The sequence below is a fragment of the Argiope bruennichi genome, chromosome 7, assembly GCF_947563725.1.
Source record: "Argiope bruennichi chromosome 7, qqArgBrue1.1, whole genome shotgun sequence".
In the NCBI taxonomy this organism is placed as follows: domain Eukaryota; kingdom Metazoa; phylum Arthropoda; class Arachnida; order Araneae; family Araneidae; genus Argiope; species Argiope bruennichi.
This window is the reverse complement of record NC_079157.1, coordinates 28769271-28777878: the sequence shown is the minus strand read 5'-3', so window position 1 is coordinate 28777878 and position 8608 is coordinate 28769271.

Here is an 8608-nt window from a genome sequence, read left to right as displayed (position 1 = left end):
CATGTATTTTGGCTTTTATAAAGGCCTTTAAAAGTGGTGGTACCGATTAGGCCAAGTTTGGTGGTATTTGAAGATATTTTACCCCATTCTTCTTGCAACACTTGTTTTAAATAGATTTTATTTTTAATTTTGCATTTTTGGACCACTGTTTCGAGTGTGGCTCACAAATATTCAATAGCATTGATGTCAGGGTACTGTGATGATGTGTGTAACTGCTGTTTATAATTAAAAAACGTTACGTGCTGTGTGTTTAGTGTCGTTGTCCTGTAGAAAAATGAAATTTTAGTCTAAACCCAAATTTTTAACACTTCCATTTAGATTACTGCAACCATATGGTCCATCTAACTTACTGCATAAATTTCTCAGATCATAGACAAAAGAGTAAGTGCTGAAAATGTGCAAAAGTAATTAGACAAGCTGGATATAAAAGTCGAATTGTTAGAGACAAACTGTTCATCAACTTGCAAATTCAGAAAAAGCGTTTTAAGTTTGCAAAAACTCATCAATTGTCATAACTTTTGGAAGAAAATTATATTTAGTGACGAAAGAAAATCAATATTTTTGTCAGTGACAGCCGTTCGCACCATATGGAGAAAGCCTAATACTGCTTTTGATCCAAATAATTTACATCCTACAGTTAAAAAAGGGTGGTGTCTCCAGCATGATTTGGGGTAGTATGGCTTCATCCATTGTAAGAAATTAAGTTTTTAAAGATGGCATAATTAACCATATGTTTTACTTAACTATATTTTACAGCAATCTAAAGTAAGGTACTAAAAGTTTGAGTCTAGATGGAAATTTCATTTTCCAGCAGTACAATGACACCAAACAGAATGTAAGTAATGTCAAAATGCAGTGTCTTATTCACTGTAAACAGCAGGTACACATACAACCACAGTACCCTGACACCAATGCCATTAAATATCTGTGGGCCACACTAGAAACAATAATCCAAAAACACAAAATTAGGAACAAAACCCATTTAAAATAAATGTTGCAAGAGGAATGGGGTAAAATATCTTCAAATACCACCAAAAATTGGTCTAATCGGTATCACGACGTTTAAAGGCCTTCATAAAAGGCAAAAAACATGCAACTAAATATTGACACTTTCCTTCTATGCAAAATATTATAAAAATTTTATTGATGTATTCTCAATTTTTTGAGATACAAATCTGCATAGGTTTATGCTTCTAAAACTTTTCAATTTAGAAATTTTTCGTCGATTCCTCTTTGTTTTTACTTTAAATTAAATCATTTATTATGTGCAAAAATAAAAACATGTTTACACTTCTCGTTAATGTGATATTTATACTGAAAGTCGAATTTATCAAGGAATAGTAAGGTGTACTCTCAATTGTTTGAGCCACTGTATAGTATTTATAATAACTGTATTTATAACAGCAATTCAAATACCTTTTATTTTACAAGTATCTTTTATTAAAAGACAAAGACATTATTAAGCACTACATTATTAACAAAGCATCTATAATATCAAAACAATTTGTAATGTAAACTATTTGTATAAAAAATAATCCCTTAAAAATGATTAATTAACTGAACTTACTGATAAATGGGAATTTTTGTGTGCACCCAACTGCGCCAACTATGCCAAGTCGTCAATAAACACGGCGGACAAAGTATGCAAATACTTCGGCGGAACAGTTACGGTTACCATTTCCCGCTATATAATTAGGACTTTTTACTGATAAGTATTTTTTTTTCCGTACTGCCTGAGAAGGCACCGGACAGAATATATATATATATATATATATATATATATATATATATATATGTCCGAAATACTCCCGACATAACAAATTATGAATTATTGCAGCTGTTTTTTAAATTGAGAATGCCGACGAATTTTTAAAGCGCATACTGATGATTAAAAATTGCAAAAGAATAAATATTTTCTCTTCGTATTCACATTAAAAAAAGAAAGAAGAAAATAACTATTAATTATAAGCTAAACTTTCTTTATTTAATAAATTTTAATTATAATAAAGAACAAAATTAAAATCTGTAATCGATATTTTTTTAATATAACATTTTTCATAATATTGTTGTAGTTTATGTACAACTCAACCATTGCAAAAAAGTAGTAAACAAAACAGCATTAGGGTTGCTAGAAAAGCATTCCGATATTGGCGACAAACTCGGGTGCACACTAAACTTCACTTAATCCAACTTGCAATTATTTCAATATCATGTTAGACTGAAATGTATTGAGATTTATCCATGCTTTTAGACATTGGTCTCCGCTTGAAGTGCCCGGTATTACAATTCCCGAGCACAGATGAGTTGTTCGCGAAAGAACAGATCTGAAAGGACGGTTCATTTAAATTATCGACCTGCACCAGATCTCCCATTTCTGAACTGGTATTTGTGAGAGCGGTAGAAAGTGAGGTGCACCTTACAAGACCAAAATGTTTTTAGCCAATCAGCATATAGAGTCAAACTTGCATTACTATTATCGGGAAAGAAACAACATTTCTCATTGTTTTGTTTAATCGAAACATTTTATTAAATTAGTATTTCGAAGCAAAATAAAAGTGTTTTTTTTTTTTTCATTTACCAACATGTATTGATTCTTAATTCCATTAGTTACTGTAGTTCTTTTACTAATGGCCTTTTAATATTCCAGTTTAAATCTTATTGTACATGGAAAATTTATTATTGACCAATTCTATAAATGAGTCATAGAAGTAGCAAAAGATTTTCGTGCCATCAAAATAAATAATTTTAGAATGTTTTAGACTCAACATTTAATTTTATTGCAAATTAATTGTGCATGAACACATCATATTTGGTAACATTTTAATTTGAATACTTTTTAAATTCAATTTTACATTGAAATGCTATGTTACACTTATTCTACAAAAAATAAAAGAAAGATTTAACATTTCTTCCAATTAAAGTGATAATTTTTTTTCTTTGAAGGAGTTTTTATTGATACTATAAAAGATCAGTTAATATATTCGTTCAAATGTTTAAAATTGGAATTTGTGTAGAGTGGCTTGATTAGAGAAATTATCTTTTAGTACACAATGAATTAAACAGTGGTAATGCTAACTATCTTATTTAATTAATAGTTTTGAAATGATATATTGACATATTTAGCTTTTAAATTATTTTTGTATTACATTTAAAGGTTTTTTTAAGATAATGTTTCAAAAAAATAGTTCTTATATTAATATTAACACCAGTTTTATAACTGAATAGAGTTGCTAGGGTAAAATGTTAATTTATTGCTTAATATGCTATAGAAACTAGTTTACAATGTTTAGAGTTTACCTTTAAGAGGGTTTTTTTTTTTGCCAGGAAAGCAAAAATTAAAAGCACAGAAGTGATTATATAGGTTCCCAGAGGACCTAGAAGTTAACTGGGAGAGGTCTTCTCAATTTAATTTGCAATTCTTAACATACTTATAGAACATAACATACAGGTTGTGAACCGTTTGAAACATTTCCTAACCAGTTTTTGTTCTGGTTAATGGTCCAATATTTTAAGGTCTTCAAAAAGTATAAGCTAGTTTTATTTTTAATGTATTAGATTTTTGAATTAAACAGTTCTGTATACTTCTCTCTGTTAAAAATCAGTGCATTCATTTTTCAAAAAAATGAGATAGGCATAAAAAAATATGTCACAGTTAAAACATCTGATTTTTACCTTCTTTTCATTTAGTATTATCCTGTTTTATGGGTTTCAGTTTTGAAAGTACAGAATGCATAATTTTCGTAGATTTATAAATGTTACTTATCAAAAGATTGATTTATTTCTGATTATTTTTATTCAAATAGTTTATCTGGGAAAAAATTTATATAACAATATATGCTGTTTTAAATATTTATATTAGGATATAATACTATTGTAAAGTTTCGATCTAATAAAAGGTCGCATTATATTCAAATTCTTTATTGATACAAAATTACAGTTCATCATCTAGGTTCTAGGTTAAATGAGTGATTAGTATTCTATTCGACACAAGAAGGATAGTTTCTTGAATACTTTCGGAGAAACCTCCCAAGAAAACAGCTAACCGACTCTTAGCGTTCTAGCAAACACAGGCGTAATTCAAATCCTTGATACGATCTTACTGATGATATTTCGATTATAGGTTTTGGATCACGATAGAAATTAACAATCGATACGATATCACTGAAATTTGCCGGAGCGGTGACTTTACTGGAAAGTAATAATCGATACGATCTGTCCAATGGAAGCTCTCGAATGAAATCTGTGATTGGATTGAAAAGTGAACGAACCGGTTATTGGAATTATCGTATCGTATCATTGAATTGCATATCACTGAAATTTATGGGAGCGGTGATTTCACCGGAAAGTGCGAGGCTTCACTGGAAAGTGCGAAGTCACCGTTCCACTTTACGGGAGTGACCGATATTCGTATTTGATGATGCACTATTCGATACAGATCATTTTTAATTGCTCCTGACATGATTGACTTTGATTACATGTACTCTGTTTACTGCTGGCGCCATCTATTGATCGAATATAGGACTAAAGTAAACATTTTAAAGGAATGACATATATTTTTAACTCATCTTTTCCAGAAAATGGTTCACTCGAATAAATAAATTAATTAAATAAATAGTTTTGAGAAAAAAAATAAAATTTAAGAAGCTGAACAGATAAATTAATTCAATCACACGTTAGTTAAATTAGTAAATTAAGTATTAATTACAATGAATAAATTTTATATTTAATATTAAGTAATAATTTTTAATTAATAATATGATTGAAATAACAGATATTTGGAACGCATATTTAAAAATAACAATAGCAATATTAATTGTTATTCAAAAAATCGTTGATTGTGCATCTCTAGCTGTGGTTGTCCCTATTCCAAAACCAAACTCTGATTTGACCTTACCTCAAAATTTTCGTCCCATCTTGCTACTTAGTTGCCTGAGCAAAGTGTACGAATCTGTGCTTCTCAAACGCCTGAATCAATTCCTCAGCGACAAAAATATTTTAATATCCGAACAATTCGGTTTTCGTAAAAATCTGTCGACGAATCACCAGCTAATTCGTGTTACAGAATTGGTTCACAGCGGCTTTGTGAAGTCTCAAACCACAGGTGCACTTTTTCTGGAAGTAGCCAAGGCCTTTGATAAAATTTGGCACGAAGGGCTTTTATTCAAGTGCATGCGACTTGGATTTTCGGCGCAATTTGTCAAAATTTTATGCTCGTACCTACTTTCTCGTAACTTTCGGGTGCGTGTTAATGATGTAATTTCTTCCCCCAGACCAATCCGAAGCGGTTGTGCGCAAGGAAGTTTACTCTCTCCAACTCTTTTTAACATTTATGTTAACGATCTACCTAGAGCTAGTAATTGTCACTTAGCAATTTTTGCAGACGATACCGCCATTCTTACACAGCATAGGGATCCAAACATAGTCACTGCAAACATTCAACAGTACATGACCATTTTACAGTGCTGGCCCGTCGGCTGGAAAATAAAAGTCAACCCAAGTAAATGCGCGTGCCTCCTGTTTACTAAGAAACTGGTAATGCCTGACTTACTTAGCCCCTATCCAAATTTTCGGCCAACCCGTCCCTTTCGTAAATGAATATAAATACCTAGGGGTAATTTTAGACGCCAAATTGAGCTTTAATAGTCATATTAAAGCAGCCCTCACCAAAGCTACTAGAATGAGTGTTAAACTCAACAGCTTAATTTCTCCTAGGAGCAAGCTATCGATTAGGCTCAAGCTTCTGCTCTACAAAGCTATTTTAAGACCAATATTAATGTATGGCTCCCAAATTTGGGAGGCGACTTCCGCCACTAACATTAAGAGGTTGCAAGTTTTCCAAAATAGGCACCCGATGAAGATTGTAAACGCCCCCTGGTATATCAAGAGAAAAATCTTACATGACGTTCTCAAAATTGAACCTGTTTCGGAATTTATTAGAAGAACATCAATCAATTTCTTCGAAAAACTGCCCCAGATTCGTAACAAGTTACTTAATTTACCTGCATATGATCCTGCAGTACCCAGCTCAAGAAAACGACCGAGAGCTGCGATAGACAATGTCTATGTAAACTTTCCCTCAATCAAAAAAACTGAGAACTAATTAACTCTGTTACCAATCTGGTGGATTAAATTTATCAAAATTATTTGTTTTGGCCTCAGATAGCTACGATGAGCTACACGCGTGAAATTTCTTGAAATTTTTTCCTTTAGAAAATTTATTCTTAAAATGTCCCAATAGTTAAGGCACGTGCAACGTAATTCCATTAAATCTCTGTATATTACCCCATAAATAATCTAAATATTATTTTAATTAATTAATTGTATCATAAATAATAATAATATGAATTAAATACCAAATTTCATGACGTTAGAGCTTTACTGAGCTCGTCCTAACTAGTTCCAATTAAATTTAACTTTTTCCTAAACTAACAAATTAAAGTAACTATTCCAAATGATGATGTGGAGGTGCTCGTGACCACTTTGTCACATCGCGGAACTCCGAAACATCATGACGTTGCCGTTGCCGACCGTGGGAATCCGTTGGAGAGCCACCCTCAACAATGTAAAGAATGCAGGTTTACATCTGTTTCAAATACCTGTTTCCTGCATGTGTGGTCCCTTATATGGACTCGCACTAATTGCCCAGATATCCTTACTTTAAAGGGGTTGACCACCTGGTACTTCTGGAAGCACTAACACTGCGGTAGGGCGTCGCCATTTCTGATACTGCTGTCTGGATGCTAATTATGGAGAGTGGGAAAAAGAAGCGTCACCATGGTTAAGCAGGGAAGAAGCTGAATCATTACACTATCAATATTTGTGACTTTTTTAGAAGTTTGTAAAGGTCCCCAAAGATAAATATGTTACTTACATCTTTAACATGTTATTTTAAAGCTGAATAGGGAAAACAAGCACTAAAATAAATTTAAAGTAATAATTATTCATTTTTAGCAATATAAGTTAAATATAAATTTAAGATAAAAATAGGAATTGAAAACAATAAATAAAAGTCAAATGTGCATTTTCCAATTTAATAATTTTATTATTTTTAAAATCTGGAGAATTGACAGTTTATAAATTGAATATGAAAGTTATAAAATCAAGATAAAAAAGGAAAAAGAACAAAACTTTAAGTTCTGAAATGAGTCAACAGATGATAGTTTGACTCTGAATGCTGATTGGTAAATAACATTTTGGGCGTGCAAGGGGCACCGCTCCATCTCGCCGTTCGTCTGATTGCAAACCATCTAAAATTGCAGTTTGTCCAAGAAGAAACTGTGGGTTGGATCGTGAACTACTTCTCGTGGTTCACGGTGGAATCGTCACCTCTCCCCCTTGGAACCCTTGATTATTGACGAGAAAAAGCCTGAATTACTCAGAAAAATTTTCCTTATCGCTTTATCCATCAGGGTCAACTACTCTTCTTACCCGGATTCCACTGGTGTTAAAGCATTTTATTTTTGAAATTATCTTTTCTAAGTAAGGAAGTTCAGTCTTTTGACTGAAAGGCGATTTATTAAAGCTGGAGCGGGAAAATACGGGCACTTATATGGATTGATGAAATTTCATTTTTAGAGTGTAGTTCTTGAAATATCTTTACAGAAAATACGAGATTTTAGGAAAAAAGCTATTTCAGAGAATTCAAAATTACTCAATAAAAATTAAACGCTTTAGAATTACTTCATATAATAATAAAAAATAACTAACCCCACACACTCACAAAAAGAATTTTTTATGAAACTACTTAAAAAGTGAATATTTTCTGAGTGAAAGGTATTAAAAGAAAGAAACACTGTATTTAGAGCGCATTAATGCTGCTACATCTACAACCAAATTATCTTAACCACATTATAAATAAATATTGTTTAAATGCAAAAAATGAATTAAATGGAACAAGAAAGAGGGAAAAGATGAATCTGACCTGAAGACTTTATCAAGGATCATCCACAGGTAGGGATTCCAACCAGGGAATTTCTTTCTGGGAGGGGCCTAACTTTCATACAAGTATTAACTCCTCGTGACGCGAAAATCGCAAGAAATTGAAGTTTTAGAAGACAAGAATTAATATCAATAAAGCAATGACATTAAAATTACAGAATAAAAATAAGCAAAATATTAATTCAAAATTCAAATGTAAGTAAAACCACGGCAAAATTGAATCAAAATGGTTTATATCTTATCATGGTGTAGTTTGATATTTTGCTTATTTTTATTGTGTAATTTTTTTGTCATTGCTGTACTGATACTAATTCTTGTCTTCTAAAACCACAATTTCTTGGTATTTTAGGGTCACGAGGGGTCAATACTTCAACAAAAGTCAGACCCTTCACACACACACACACACACACATACACAAAAAAAAAAAAAAAAAAAAAAAAACACCTTTATTTGAATTCCTGTCTGTGGGTGACCCTTGATAAAGTTATCAGGCTGAATTAATCTTTTCTTCGTTTTTTTAATTCCATTTTCATTTTTTGCATTTAAACTTAAAATTTATTTCTAATTTGTATCATATAATGTTATAATTAAAAATATAAGGTCAGTTTTCTGTCAGTTTTATATGTTCTGTGATTTTTAAAATAATATTTTGAAAGAAATAGTCGATTTT